At 47.2% G+C, this 15,596-nt stretch overlaps 1 protein-coding gene across 1 annotated transcript in view; it reads left to right on the top strand.

Moving 5' to 3' along the window:
• Positions 1–942: 942 nt before the first annotated feature.
• Positions 943–15,596, top strand: part of LOC139458558 (orexin receptor type 2-like) — a 52,188-nt gene continuing 37,534 nt past the window's right edge. The window contains exon 1 of the mRNA XM_071239989.1: positions 943–1,089. The gene's annotated coding sequence lies outside the window, so the exon portion shown is untranslated. The remainder of the gene's footprint in view (positions 1,090–15,596) is intronic.

Genomic DNA, 15,596 nt, shown 5'->3' with positions numbered 1-15,596 from the left:
TGCTATGCCAGACAAGATGTTCAAAAACTTCCTACAATGTTGTTATACAAAACAAGCATTCCAACAACAACTTCCTACAACGTTGCTATACAAGACAGGCACTCCAACAACGTCCTACAATTTTGCTTTACAAGACAAGATCTCCAACAACAACCTTCGATGTTGCTTCAATAAACGAGTGAGTGAGTTTTACGCCGTTTTTAGCAATATTCCAGCTATTTCACGGCGGGGGGCACCAGAAATGGGCTTCACACATTGTACCCACGTCGGGAATCGAACCCGGGTCTTCGGCGTGACGAGCGAACGCTTTAACCACAAGGCTACCCGACCGCCCCTCAATAAACGATGACATGCATCAAGGAAGTCAGCAAGCCTGATTACCCGATCCCGTAGGGCGCCTCTCACGACAAGCATGGGCGCTGATGGCCAATTCTAACCCGGATCTTCACGGGAGAAAAACACCCCAAGAATAACCCCCACTTCAATGTTTCTTTACCTACAATGTTTCTATGAAAGACAATACAACAATAACTCTTATTCTATTAAATGATTAAAAATAATACACGTGTTTTGATATCCTTTTGTTGCAACATTTGACTTATTCGTCATTGCGTTCATTTAAATACATTTCCTCCTATCCCGTAAACTCACAAAACTTTATATTTTCTTGCCACTCCCATCGCTTTTTCAAACAAGATCTCGCATTGAACAAACTTTGAACACAGCAACATACGTCGCAGTGCATGTGCCTACCACCTAGCAGCAGGTTCTTTCCCTCCGTATGGCCACAATATGGTTAAGACAACACTTGTAAAACGAATCTAAGGTTAAAAAAGCTTGAATTACAACCAGTTAACAATGCAAGGGGGCACCCAACAGACTCCGATCAGGAAATTGACAACACACGTGACCTAATCTCGCGTTAAACGAGATGTTGAAAAAAACGGTCTTGTATTGCAAGCTCCACACTGCGCCGCTATCAGCAGTTGGCCATGTGCGGCGGCGGGTTCACTGACTCTCTGTGCGCTCTGTGGATGTAGCGGGCTACAGGCTTGTTCAGTCTGATATGGATTAATCCACATATATGAGGTGAGTGGATTTGTTTCTGTACTCATGATGCTAGAGTTACATAGGCTTAACGTTTTATAGTTCAGGCTTCGACTGCAAACCCAAATAGTTATCGTGAGTTGGAGGACTTGAAGCAGGCTGGTAGTTGTACCAGCCTTCACGGACGAGAAATCATTACGCATGACTTCAGCGTGACGTCACTGATTAATCTTTGCTTTTCTCTCACAGCTGTGTAACACAGGTTAATTTGAGTGCATTCATTTGCGTGAGTGAGTGAGTGAGTGAGTGAGTGAGAGTGAGTGAGTGTGTTTGAATTAATGCCGCATTCAACAGTTTTCTCGTTTTGTCACGGCACGTCAGCTTATGGCGGAAAAGAACCTGACGTAATGGATGCCTTAGATGTTGACCACCTTGGTGAAACCCACGAGCACAGATATGGTCCGACAAACCCGAAATCAGTGTACATCTGGGAACCAAACCCACGATCAGAGGATTGTGGCACCATAGGGTCTCAGTTGTAGCGAATTGCAGCCTTAAATGTTTGGACCTCAGGTCATTCCCGCGTTCCGAGATTGTTGACACGTTCTGATATGGCTGGGAGCTCATTTAGGGCCTTCCACCCATCAAACTTGATCATGACGTCATGATGGTCAAGATGGCAGTATATCTGTTTGGAACATCTTAGCATGCGCCAGTCAACTCTACGCTTGTGTTAAGCGTACTTGGCAGAGGTTGATATCTGGGTTGATAAAACTACGTAATGGTTGGAAAGATGTACAAAAGAATCTAAAAGAAACTGTATCTTTGTTTCGCATATGTACATACAAATAAAATAAATAATTATGAAAATATTTTTGAAACATTACAAACTGTATTTTTTTTAACTAAAAATATTTATTTTATTCGGACTCAACCATCAGAGGGAGGTACGCTCAGTCCAAGACTGATGTAGCAGCCCTGCAGCCACCAGAGGGGGGTACGCTCAGTCCATGACTGATGTAGCAGCCCTGCAGCCACCAGAGGCGGGTACGCTCAGTCCATGACTGATGTAGCAGCCCTGCAGCCACCAGAGGGAGGTACGCTCAGTCCATGACTGATGTAGCAGCCCTGCAGCCACCAGAGGGAGATACGCTCAGTCCAAGACTGATGTAGCAGCCCTGCAGCCACCAGAGGGGGGTACGCTCAGTCCATGACTGATGTAGCAGCCCTGCAGCCACCAGAGGGGGATACGCTCAGTCCAAGACTGATGGATCAGCCCTGCAGCCACCAGAGGGGGGTACGCTCAGTCCAAGACTGATGTAGCAGCCCTGCAGCCACCAGAGGGGGGTACGCTCAGTCCATGACTGATGTAGCAGCCCTGCAACCACCAGAGGCGGGTACGCTCAGTCCGTGACCGATGTAGCAGCCCTGCAGCCACCAGAGGGAGGTACGCTCAGTCCAAGACTGATGTAGCAGCCCTGCAGCCACCAGAGGCGGGTACGCTCTGTCCAAGACTGATGTAGCAGCCCTGCGGGTGTAGCGGGTGTAGCGGGTGTAGCGGCTGTGACTGTTTGCAGTTTTTTTGTGGCGAGGTATTAGCACTTTTGGACTGCGTGAATAATTGACGTATCAGGTTGCAGGAGTAAATATATTGACATTAGGGAGGGAACTCTGATAAAGAAGTGTGGTTCATACTTAAAATAAGATACGCTCTCACAACGTTGTGAGTTTCAATGTTAACATAATCTATATCTCCACTGATCTCGTTCATTATAAAATAATATTACGACAATGTAGTTATTACTTTTAAAAGATTAATTATGAAAAAAAATATTAATAACTTTCCCACTGTAGATATATCAATGTCAACAGTATAATGTATACCACTATGATTGTGCCAGCTTCATACCCCATGTTCCTTGGAAGCGCAGAACAAAGGTTTCAGGAAGTCGTTGTTGGGAAAACATATTACCGCTTTCGTTTTCATAATATGTTTGTTTTCTACTTTTATATAACATAAATATTTAAACTGAAATGGGCCATGCCCTTATTCCTGATTCTGAAAGTACCACATGCAAATTACAATACTTTTATCTTCTTGGTTACACGGGGACTCGGGTGGCCCAGTCGTCTAAGGCGCCGCGATTCGCTGTGCAGACTTGTGTCCCTTAGGCACACCGGAAACCTATGATTGTGGGTTCGAATCCGGGTTCGTCCCGATTATGTTTCTAGGTTTGTCAGTACTTTACCCGCGCTCGTGGGTTTCACCGAAGTGGTAAATGTCTGAGACCATTCCTCCCACATTAAGCTGACACGCCGTGATATAACTGGAATACTGTTAAACCAAACTCACACACTCTTGGTTACACATGTGCACTTTATGACATCAACTTTTTAACAGGAAGGCATGAGTTGTGTTGATCATCTGGATCCAACTTATCTTTGTCAAATCTGTGATTTGATGACTTGTGACTCGTGCGCTGTGCTAGAGTGTCATAGACGCTCCAATTCGGTTGTGCAACGTCCCTCTGTATAGTTGTCAATAGTTGTTCCAGTCTGAAGCCTGACTAGAAAACATCTGCAGTCTCAATCTGGACATGCACAGGGCGTGTTGCGGGGTGTCCCGGGCCTGTGTGTGTGTGTAGAGGGAATTGGGACAGCTCACGGCGAGGGGCTCTCGACAGCTGTGAAACAGAACATTTAAGTTATCAATATTAAAACATCACCCAGAGCGTGTGTACAGAGGCTGTTTTCCCACACACCCAGGCTGAGGTTTGGTGGCGTGACGACGTTCAAGTGAAACTACGCGATAAAACGTAAATGAGGCGGTGATTCGATGTTACAAGCCAGAATTGAGGTAGTGTGCCAAGGCAGGAGTTAGGTGGTGTGACAAGGCGGACGTGAGGCGGTGTGACAAGGCGGACGTGAGGTGGTGTGACAAGGCGAAAATCAGGCGGTATGGCAAGGCGGAAGTGAGTTGGTGTGACAAGGCGGATGTGAGGTGGTGTGACAAGGCGGACGTGAGGCGGTGTGACAAGGCGGACGTGAGGCGGTGTGACAAGGCGGACGTGAGGCGGTGTGACAAGGCGGACGTGAGGTGGTGTGACAAGGCGGAAGTGAGGTGGTGTGACAAGGCGGAAGTGAGGCAATATGACACGTGATGTGAAATGGGGTTTTAACGCAGCGTCCAAGAATATTTCACTCATATAGCGACGTGCATATACGTGTATGTGTTTGTGTGGATGTTTGTACTAATCCGGAATGATCCCAATTTAAAGTGCTAGCTCACTGAGATACCATATCACAGTTTAACATGAATTCCCCTCTCAGACACAGTATACTCAATCCGAGCCGACCAGTCCTTGTTTTAGCCCCCTAATGCCGAGCGCCAGACAGGGTAACAACAAGTACCATCTTTCAACGTCTTTTGGTATGACGCGGCCAGGGATCGAACCCCGGACCTTCCGCTCTCCGGGCGGACGCTCTACCACTTGACCACGGAGGCGGTCTGAGGCGGTATGACAAGGCGAACGTGAGGTGGTGTGACAAGGCGGAAGTGAGTTGGTGTGACAAGGCGGAAGTGAGTTGGTGTGGCAAGGCGGAAGTGAGGCGGTATGACAAGGCGGACGTGAGGTGGTGTGACAAGGTGGAAGTGAGGTGGTGTGACAAGGCGCAAGTGAGGTAGTGTGACAAAGCTAGAGAGAGTGGGTTTAACAAGGCGGAAGTAACAGGTGGGGTCCCTGGTTTTGACAAGGCGGAAGTGAGGTGGTGTGACAAGGCGGAAGTGAGGTGGTGTGACAAGGCGGAAGTGAGGTGGTGTGACAAGGTGGAAGTGAGGTGGTGTGACAAGGCGGAAGTGAGGTGGTGTGACAAGGCGGAAGTGAGGTGGTGTGACAAGGCGGAAGTGAGATGGTGTGACAAGGCGGAAGTGAGGTGGTATGACAAGGCGGAAGTGAGGTGGTATGACAAGGCGGAAGTGAGATGGTGTGACAAGGCGGAAGTGAGATTGTGTGACAAGGCGGAAGTGAGGCGGTATGACAAGGCGGAAGTGAGGTGGTGTGACAAGGCGCAAGTGAGATGGTGTGACAAGGCGGGGTGAGGTGGTGTGACAAGGCGAGAGAGAGTGGGTTTGACAAGGCGGAAGTGAGGTGGTGTGACAAGGTGGGAATGAATCGGTGTGACAAGGAGAGAGTGACTGGGTTTGACAACGAAGCGGCTCGCGAGCAGAGACCGCTGATGTTTCAAATTTAAAAAAAATCAACCACATTTTTCTGTTATCGGTTAATGATTTATTAAGCTGGAGTATTCCCGTCTAGTGAAACAAGCAGTTGCGACATGGAGAGGAGGCGCGGCAGGGATGGGTCGGAGAGGAGTCGTGTGTAGGTAACAGGTGGGGAGGGGGAGGGAGGGGGGGACGCCAGGCCTCATGTGTCGGCGGGATGGACGTGTGTGTCATGTTTAAGCGAAGACTTGTGTGTAATATTCGAATATACTGGTGTGATGTTCAAGGTCTTCCTTGCTGAACAGAAAACATCCTTCGATACACCTCGTATGTTTCAGAATGTGTTGTATGGAGGGAATAGCAACAATGTTGTAAGTTTTAATGCTGTGCCCAGACGCTCAATATCCGCCCTGGTACTGGCGGGAGTCTGTACGATGTGGAAGGGATTTTATCCTTTTGTCCGCATGACAGACACGAGCGGCTCATCGCACGCATAGAAACAAAACACAAACTCAACGCGTGGACCTGATTGTCACTACCGGTACCTATGGCTCAGTTGGACAAATCTTTGATTGACATTTTGAACAACATTTCCAAGGCTGTTTTCAATCGTCAGGTGCCTTCAATGTGTCGCCACTGCCTCGCCTGTATGAACGCGAATGGAGGTCACACCCGATATTAACATTGTCAACAGAGGGAAGATACACGTGTCGCTGTCCCCTGTTACCAGATATGGGTTTTGACAGTGAATGTGTGATGTTAAACTATTTATCAAATATATTGTTGTTTTCAATGACATAACATTTACACCACTTTATATCAAGCTAAGTTACTTTCCCCCCGTTAGTATATATACCTGTATAAATGTAATTGCCCTGGAGGCTCCACTCCGTGTGATGGGGATGCCGATGATGTTAATCAATAGCGTTGTTGTCTCAGTATCACGACTGACCTGGGGAGTCGGGTACGACCATTCGCCACGTTGGGCTGGCACCATCTGTCAACACCGCAAACACAAGGCATGTGTAAAATCAATGTTGTAATTACGTTTCAATAATTGTTTTAGATGATGTCGATTTGTTGCCGGATTTGCCGACAGTGACTACACTGTTGTTCTGCTTGACATTGCTATCTCGTATTTCATCTGTTCATCTCGTCTTATTGAATGTTGGAGATGGTTTACAACATTCAAGGCTATTGACATAGGGGTTAAATTCCCAGCGTTCTTGTCCTTGGCTGGCTAGCTGGGTAGATTTCACAATTTTTTTATTCAAATGTTATTTCATTGTCATTTATGATTATCAGTCATTTGTTTATCATCAGTGGACCAACTGCATCCAGGTACTGAAGGGGTATCTTTTCACGGCGATGAAGCTGTTCCTTGAGTCGGACAAGGCGACTGCTCATTGTCTCAACACATTTATAATCCCTCATAGCAGGGGAGTGGACCAGTCCATTCATTAATTAGGTGTGACCAGCAAGGCCCAATTAATTAGTGAGCTAATTTTAACTGTTTTTTGGGAGGTCTGCATTTTGGAGGTCTACGTTATGGGAGGGAACCTTTTAAACTAGTGTGTTTGGGTTGTAGGGCGGTGGGTTGTGGGGCGGTGGGTCGTTAGAGCGGTGGATCGTTAGGGCGGTGTGTCGTTAGGGCGGTGTGTCGTTAGGGCGGTGTGTCTGGAGGGCGGTGTGTCGTTAGGGCGGTGTGTCGTTAGGGCGGTGTGTCGGTAGGGCGGTGGATCGTTAGGGCGGTGTGTCGTTAGGGCGGTGTGTCGGTAGGGCGGTGTGTCTTTAGGGCGGTGTGTCGTTAGAGCGGTGTGTCGTTAGGGCGGTGTGTCGTTAGGGCGGTGTGTCGGTAGGGCGGTGTGTCGTTAGGGCGGTGTGTCGGTAGGGCGGTGGATCGTTAGGGCGGTGTGTCTGGAGGGCGGTGTGTCGTTAGAGCGGTTGATCGTTAGGGTGGTGTGTCTGGAGGGCGGTGTGTCGTTAGGGCGGTGTGTCTGGAGGGCGGTGTGTCGTTAGGGCGGTGTGTCGGTAGGGCGGTGTGTCGTTAGGGCGGTGTGTCTGGAGGGCGGTGTGTCGTTAGGGCGGTGTGTCTGGAGGGCGGTGTGTCGGTAGGGCGGTGTGTCGTTAGGGCGGTGTGTCTGGAGGGCGGTGTGTCGGTAGGGCGGTGTGTCGTTAGGGCGGTGTGTCTGGAGGGCGGTGTGTCGGTAGGGCGGTGTGTCGGTAGGGCGGTGTGTCGTTAGGGCGGTGGATCGTTAGGGCAGTGTGTCGTTAGGGCGGAGGGTCGTTAGGGCGGTGGGTCGTTAGGGCGGTGTGGCGTTAAAGCGGTGTGTGAGGTGAGGTGAAATTGGGTTTAACGTCGCGTCAAGATTATTGCACTTATATAGCGACGTGCATGCACGTGTGTGTGTGTGGCTGCTTGTACTAGTCCGGACTGATGCCGATTTATAGTGCTAGCTCACTGAGATACCATGCCGCAGTTTAACATGAATACCCCACTCAGCCACAGTATACTGACTCCGAGCCGACCAGTCCTTGTTTTAGCCCCTTAATGCCGAGCGCCAGACAGGGTAACACCAAGTACCATCTTTTAACGTCTTTTGGTATGACGTGGTCGGGGATCGAACCCCGGACCTTCTGCTCTCCGGGCGGACGCTCTACCACAAGACCACGGAGGCGGCAGGGCGGTGTGTCTTTAGGGCGGTGTGTCTTTAGGGCGGTGTGTCTTTAGGGCGGTGGGTCGTTAGGGCGGCCTAGCGGTTAAAACACTTCTCTCATTATGGATCCATGTTGAAGACCCCACATGGGCACACTGCGTGATGTTCGTTCTCAGCACATCCCCCCCCCTACCGTCTTTATAATTTCTCTATAAAACGTTCTTGTTAGTTGAAGCACACAGGCTGTCGTAGTCCTTGTTCAGTTGAAGCACACAGACTGTCGTAGTCCTTGTTCAGTTGAAGCATGCAGACTGTCGTAGTCCTTGTTCAGTTGAAGCACACAGGCTGTCGTAGTCCTTGTTCAGTTGAAGCACACAGGCTGTCGTAGTCCTTGTTCAGTTGAAGCAGACAGGCTGTTGTAGTCCTTGTTCAGTTGAAGCAGACAGGCTGTCGTAGTCCTTGTTCAGTTGAAGCAGACAGGCTGTTGTAGTCCTTGTTCAGTTGAAGCAGACAGGCTGTCGTAGTCCTTGTTCAGTTGAAGAACCCAGGCTGTCGTAGTCCTTGTTCAGTTGAAGAACCCAGGCTGTCGTAGTCCTTGTTCAGTTGAAGAACGCAGGCTGTTGTAGTCCTTGTTCAGTTGAAGCAGACAGGCTGTCGTAGTCCTTGTTCTGTTGAAGCACGCAGGCTGTCGTAGTCCTTGTTCTGTTGAAGCAGACAGGCTGTCGTAGTCCTTGTTCTGTTGAAGCACTGATAACAACTTTATTTGAAACCTGTGTTTATCTTTTATCTCCCGAACGATGCTTTGAGCACGTTCCGTGCGACCAATTGTTAGGTTAATCTTCATGAAATAAAATATCCATAACGCTCTGGTGCAATGTTTCTTTTCGATAACTGTTGCCTGGCTACACCAGATAACACACACCGTCCTCGTTTCACGGAAAGTGGGGATGTGTTGCTGATGGATATATTTCCAGAGGACTGGGTGTAACTGGGTTATGACTCTGTGTGTGTGTGTGTGTGTGTGTGTGTGTGTGTGTGGTGTTGGATTGAGGAGGGGAGGGGTATGATTGGATGGGTTGGGATGGGTGGGGATTGAGGGGGATTGATGGGTGGTGAAGGTTCAAGGGGTTGTGGAGATAACTGATTGACGTCAGTGTGTAGCGGAGGTTCAAGGGGTTGTGGAGATAAATGATTGACGTCACAGTGTAGTGGAGGTTCAAGGGGTTGTGTAGATAACTTATGACGTCACTGTGTAGCGGAGGTTCAAGGGGTTGTGGAGATAAATGATTGACGTCACTGTGTAGTGGAGGTTCAAGGGGTTGTGGAGATAACTGATTGACGTCACTATGTACTGGAGGTTCACCGGCGTATCGAGATAACTGATTGACGTCACTGTGTAGTGGAGGTTCAAGGGGTTGTGGAGATAACTGATTGACGTCACTGTGTACTGGAGGTTCACCGGCGTATCGAGATAACTGATTGACGTCACTGTGTAGTGGAGGTTCGAGGGGTTGTGGAGATAACTGATTGACGTCACTGTGTAGCGGAGGTCAAGGGAAGTGTGGACATGTTGGATTGATTTTATTTATTTACTTTGTCCACAATGAGAGTATTTCAGTTTTTCTAGACGCCGCAGCTGTTAGTGATAGGGACACACCAGTCTTCATGCTCCGATCAGGTAATTTGTTGTAATACCGTTTAACTTTGAACTTGAAGTTGGTCTGAAAGGTCACGTGCCTATACGTCTACAACAATGCAGCGGGTTGAGTGTTCAGCCTGAGTTGCTGTTAGCTGAGATAAATGTTTATCCTGACGAAATATCCTCCCTAACATGTATTATTATATTCCTTGACTTGCGTGGGCTTACTGTAAAGGATACTTGGGATTACATTGATTAACTTTAAAGATCAGTGTCCTTGCAAACACAGGAGCCGAATCCGAAGAGCGCCGAGTAACAAATTCGAGTGCACGAGTTGCTCAGTCGCCTTGGGCACCGCAATTTGCTGTGCAGAGTTGCGTCCATTGGGCAAAACAGGATCCTGTGATAGTGGATTCGAATTCCGGTTCGGCCCGATTACGTCTCTAGGTTTGTCAGCAGCATACCCGTGCTCGTGGGTTTCACCAAAGTTGTAAACGTCTGAAACCTGCATCACTTTTGGCTTTCCTCTCACATTAATCTGACATGCCGCGATATAACTGGAATACTGTTGAAAGCGAAGTTTAACCCAACTGATGACTGTGTAGATTTGAATAATTATATATTGATTGACAGTTTTCTCCGAGCCGACCAGTCTTTGTTTAAGATCCGGTGTAGAATAAGTCTTCAGCAACCCATGCTTGCCGTAAATGGCGACAGTGCTTGTAAGAGGCGACTAATGAGATCGGGTGGTCAGACTCGCTGACTTGGTTGATGCATGTCATCGTATCCCAATGGTGTGGATCGATTCTCTTCTTGTCATTCATTGTATTGCCTGGTCCAGACTCGATTATTTACAGAACGCCGTCAAATAGCCGGAATATTGCAGAGTGCGGCGTTAAAGAACAGAACATACAAAACAAACACAAACAGTCCTTGTTCAATGCTTGATACCGAGGTCCCAGCAGCGTAACAACAAGTACCACGTTAACGTATCTTTTGGTGTGAGGCGGCCGGGAATAGAATCCTCGACCTTGCGCTCCCCGGACCGACACTTGACCACGATACGGCTTTACCAATAACGGGTGTGACAAGTTGTAAACAAGGGTCTTAAACAATAAGCTCAACTCCGTCTACGTGCGAGATTGAAATGTGGCAATGCCGCAGCTGCACCCCTCAACCATCATATGTTTGACCCGATATTGACACAAAGTTGTTGTTTTGATGTATTTCTACCAGTATCTCCGTATAGAAAAGGGTTTATTCAGTTTCGTGAACATACAATCAGCTGGAATACAGACATATTGGATAAATATGTTTGCCGAAGCCATTGTCCGAATACGTCAACACAACACAATGCATTTACAACCTGTCACCCGTCACCCTTGCTAGCACGTGGTGGACCACCGCGTGGCTGCCAGCTACAGGTTGCACTTGCGTGGTAAATATACACTGCACGACACATCAGTTGTCTGGGCAGGTTCGCGGGGCTGGTGTTTTCAGAGGCGCCATTGTTCCCAGGTCTTGTAATGTATTGTGGAAGTGGGAACATGTGCTAATGACATTTTCTGAACTCAGTTCATACAGGTTTATATAAGCCTCACAAACATTCTGTAGTCGAAGAAAACCATCCAGGTGGCTGGGTCCGAGACACGCACAACTTGTGACTTTCAACATCAGGTAGTCTGTCATACAGAGTGAGTGAGTGAGTTGGGTTTAACGCCGCTTTTAACAGTATTCCAGTTATATCACGGCGTGTCAGCTTAATGTGGGAGGAAAGCCCGAAGTGATGCAGGTCTCAGACGTTTACCACTTCGGTGAAACCCACGAGCACGGGTATGGTGCTGACAAACCTAGAAACATAATCGGGGCGAACCGAGATTCGAACCCACAATCATAGGTTTCTGGCGTGCCCAAGGGACGCAACTCTGCACAGCGAATCGCGGCGCCTTAGACGACTAGGCCAACCGTGCCCCCCCCCCCCCCCCCCCTGTCATACAGACCCCGAAACAAATATATCCAATACAGCCAATGCAAATCTATAATGTTTGGCAAGTCTAGATTACTCCAGTATCTGAAAATGAGGAATGTCTCTGGGCTCCTTTTTATTATATCTTATAACTATGATATATATATTTTGTTATGTGAACTTTATTCATTTAAGAGATTAGATGTTAGTCTAAAGATATGGGAAAGCGAGGGGATATCCGTTACAGGACAAGGGTATATCAGAGGAGAACAAAGGGATATCAGAGGAGGACGAGTGGATATCCGAGGACAAGCGATATCGGTGGACGACAAGTGGATATTCGAGGAGGACAAGGGCATATCAGAGGAGGACAAGGGCATATCAGAAGAGGACAAGGGGATATCAGAGGAGGACAAGGGCATATCAGAGGAGGACAAGGGGATATCAGAGGAGGACAAGGGCATATCAGAGGAGGACAAGGGCATATCAGAGGAGGACAAGGGCATATCAGAGGAGGACAAGGGCATACCAGAGGAGGACAAGGGCATATCAGAGGAGGACAAGGGGATATCAGAGGGGATATCCGTTACAGGACAAGGGTATATCAGAGGAGAACAAAGGGATATCAGAGGAGGACAAGGGGATATCCGAGGAGGACAAGGGATATCGGAGGACGACAAGGGGATATCAGAGGAGGGCAAGGGCATATCAGAGGAGGGCAAGGGCATAGCAGAGGAGGACAAGGGGATATCAGAAGAGGACAAGGGAATATCAGAGGAGGACAAGGGAATATCATTGGAGGACAAGGGAATATCATAGGAGGATAAGGGAATATCATTGGAGGACAAGGGAATATCATTGGAGGACAAGGGGATATGAGTTTACAAGATATCGGATATCACCTTGTACGTATTTCTCAGGGGGTGTCGATCTAGAAATAACCACTGTTGATGTTGGATGAAACAGATGTTTTGGGTAGGTAGTCTGCTGGTGGTGCAGCTCTTGATACGTCACACACCTGAGTTGGTCTGGGGACGTATAGCCTAATCGTGTGACTTTGTCCTTTATCGATATTGAAGTGTGTCCGATAATACCAAACTGAATCTTCTATGAAAGTGGAGGCCCAGCCATGTCGCCTTCCAATACCCTTCTGACCCCAGGCTGCATGTACACTGAAACCGCCCAATTGTCTCAACAAATAACCGTTCCCCTTACTTCCCGTTCTCCCAGTGTTACGCAGTGTTTTTCTAACTGACTTTATTTTCACAAAGCTTTCGGTATACATAGTCACGATTCCCACCAGCTACAACATCCGCGAAGCACACAGCGTTCGTACGAATGCTCCCAGTTTTCTCAAACTCAATTAAGTGCGAACATTTCAAGTTCCTGGCCATAGTTCTCCAGAACATTCCCCCCCTACAAATGATAGATCCCAGTCTATCATTTCACATGTTAGCTATCAGTCACAAAATAACATATGTACATTTATTTATGAAATAATATGCAACTAAACTGTTCATAAAAAGTCCACACATTTCCTGAAAAACAAAGCAGTGATTTCAACGTTCACAGTCCTGTAAATAAGAAATATTCCACTTGAACGCATAAACTTACTGTTAAGTATAATGTCCAGTGTTAGAAAAAGCACATTCTGTATCACGAAATGAAAACTATTACTGTAAAGTCACTCGAAATACTTCCTTGAATGTTCATCCTTGAATAACATCTTCTATCCTGTCTTCGAGTTCTTTGAATCCTCTATCCAAGAACACTTCTTTGAATCCTCCATTCACGAATTTTTCTATCCGTTCCTTGAATCCTTCTGCTGTTCTTCTGTTCCGTTCTTGAAGCCCTCTCCAGCTGCAGTTTCTGACACATTCCATTCCAGTGGACACACTTTTGTCACTGGTCTGTATGTCAACAACTCGAACGTGTCCATCTCTTCCTGAATGTGTCTTTATGATTCGTCCGGTGATCCAACTGCCTCTAGGTGACTGAGGGGAGATAACCAGAACGGCGCCATCTACCTCAAGATCACGGTTTGGTATAAACCATTTCTTCCTTGCTTGAAGAGAAAGACGCCATTCAGACATCCACTGTTTCCAAAAGTGGCGTACAAGTTCTTGCACTCTTCGCCAACGTTTTTTTCTGATTGAACACTGTCTTATCATCCGACTCAGGAGCAAATATTCCACCCAACTGACCATGAAGAGTTAGTGGAACGTCATCATGTGGATGTGTACTGTGGCAAGTTAAAAGGCCTTGAATTGATCAATGATTCAGCTCCGGTAAAGGCAGTCACAACTTCTTCATCAGTGATATCGACATTGCCTAAGATCGCAAATATATCTCGTTTGGAAGACTTTCTCATTGCTTCAAAAGCTCTCCCAAAATGTGATGATGACTTTTGCTTTGATGATGAAAGGAGCAAGGAATCCTAACGGATCGAATACCTTAGCCATTTCCCTAAGAAAACCTCTTTGTAAGTATCCAACTGTTGTGAATACGAGTACTACGAAAGCTAAACTCGTCATCTTTTGCCACCCACATCAGACCAAGTGTTGTTGCAGTTGGCAACTCATCCCTTCCAAGATCAACCTCACAAGCCCTATTTTCTATTAGGATTTTCTGTAAGACTTCAGGTGAATTGCTTAACCACTTTCTTCCCCCATAACTCTGTAAGCTGTTCATACAGTTCTATGGCTTCGAACTCATTTAGAAGTGAGTATGTTGTCACCCATATTGGTCGACTTCTGATTGTTTGACCTCCAAAGTAATCGAAAGAATTACCTTTTGGCAATATTTCTATCTGAAGATACATTTCTGCAATGTCACATACTATGGCTACCGAGTACCTTCTAAACCTGAGCAATATCTGAAATAGGTCACCTTGTAATTTTGGACCTTGATGAATACTGTCATTCGGTGATACACCTTCACATTTTGCTGATGCATCAAAGACAATGCGAACCTTTGTAGTTACTTCAATATTGTAGTACATGTATGGAATCAAGTCACAAAAACGCAACTGCTACAGAAATGCATGCATTCCATGCAAAAGTTGACTTTTATGCAAGCCCCCATGCATTTCACTACCCAAGAATGGGTATAAAAACATGTGCGTTAACGGGATTCCATATTCATTGTTTAGCATCGTGCTGACACCAACCACTAAGAAAAACAACAAAATTTCGCAATTATTCAACATTACGAAATGCCACGCCTGTCCGAAAATGAGCGTCTGCGAGCCATTGGTATGCTTAAAGCAGGATCGAGTCAACGTGATGTTGCAAGACAATTTAACGTCCACAGAAACACCGTTTGGTGTTTATGGCAACGTTGGCAACAGATCTAGACGAATGCAGCCAGAGACCATCCTCGGAGTTGCAGGCCACGCGTAACCAATAATCGACAAGACAACTGGATTCGAACAACACACCTACGAAATCGATTCCAGCCAGCAACACTGACTGCAAGAAGCATCCCTGGTCTTCGACGAATATCTTCACAAACCGTACGTCGTCACCTCATATGTGCAGGAATTGTCGCTAGAAGACCCGCCAGACGTTCCATTTTGACAGGAAACCACCGTCAAGCACGTCTACAGTGGTGCAGATAGCGTCTACGGTCATGCAGTGAGGACAAGTTCTCTTCACTGACGAGTCTCGTTCTCACCTTAGCCACAGCGATGGACGGAATCGAGTGTACCGACGTCGAGGTGAACATTACGTCAATCATTGTATCATGGAAGAAGATCGGTTCGAGGGCGGCAGCGTTATGGTATGGGGTGGGATTATAGCAAGACAGAGGACCCGTTTGATAGTGGTAGAGGGAAATCTCAATGGACAGCGCTACCGCGACTAGATCATCGGCCCTGTTGTTCTACCGTTTTGCGTCGTCATGGCCCAGGCATTACCTTTCAACATGACAACGCCCGGTCTCATGTTGATCGACTTGTTCAGGATTCTCTTCAACAAAACAACGTGAGCACATGTGGAATGAGATGGACCGACGACTTCGACGTCAACCACGTGTTCCACAGACACTCCAAGAACTTCAAAACAT

This window comes from Haliotis cracherodii, unplaced genomic scaffold, assembly GCF_022045235.1.
Source record: "Haliotis cracherodii isolate W230 unplaced genomic scaffold, xgHalCrac1.p SCAF_1, whole genome shotgun sequence".
Classification (NCBI taxonomy): Eukaryota; Metazoa; Mollusca; class Gastropoda; order Lepetellida; family Haliotidae; genus Haliotis; species Haliotis cracherodii.
The sequence above is the reverse complement of the archived record's forward strand: the minus strand, read 5'-3'. Positions and strand labels throughout refer to the sequence as shown.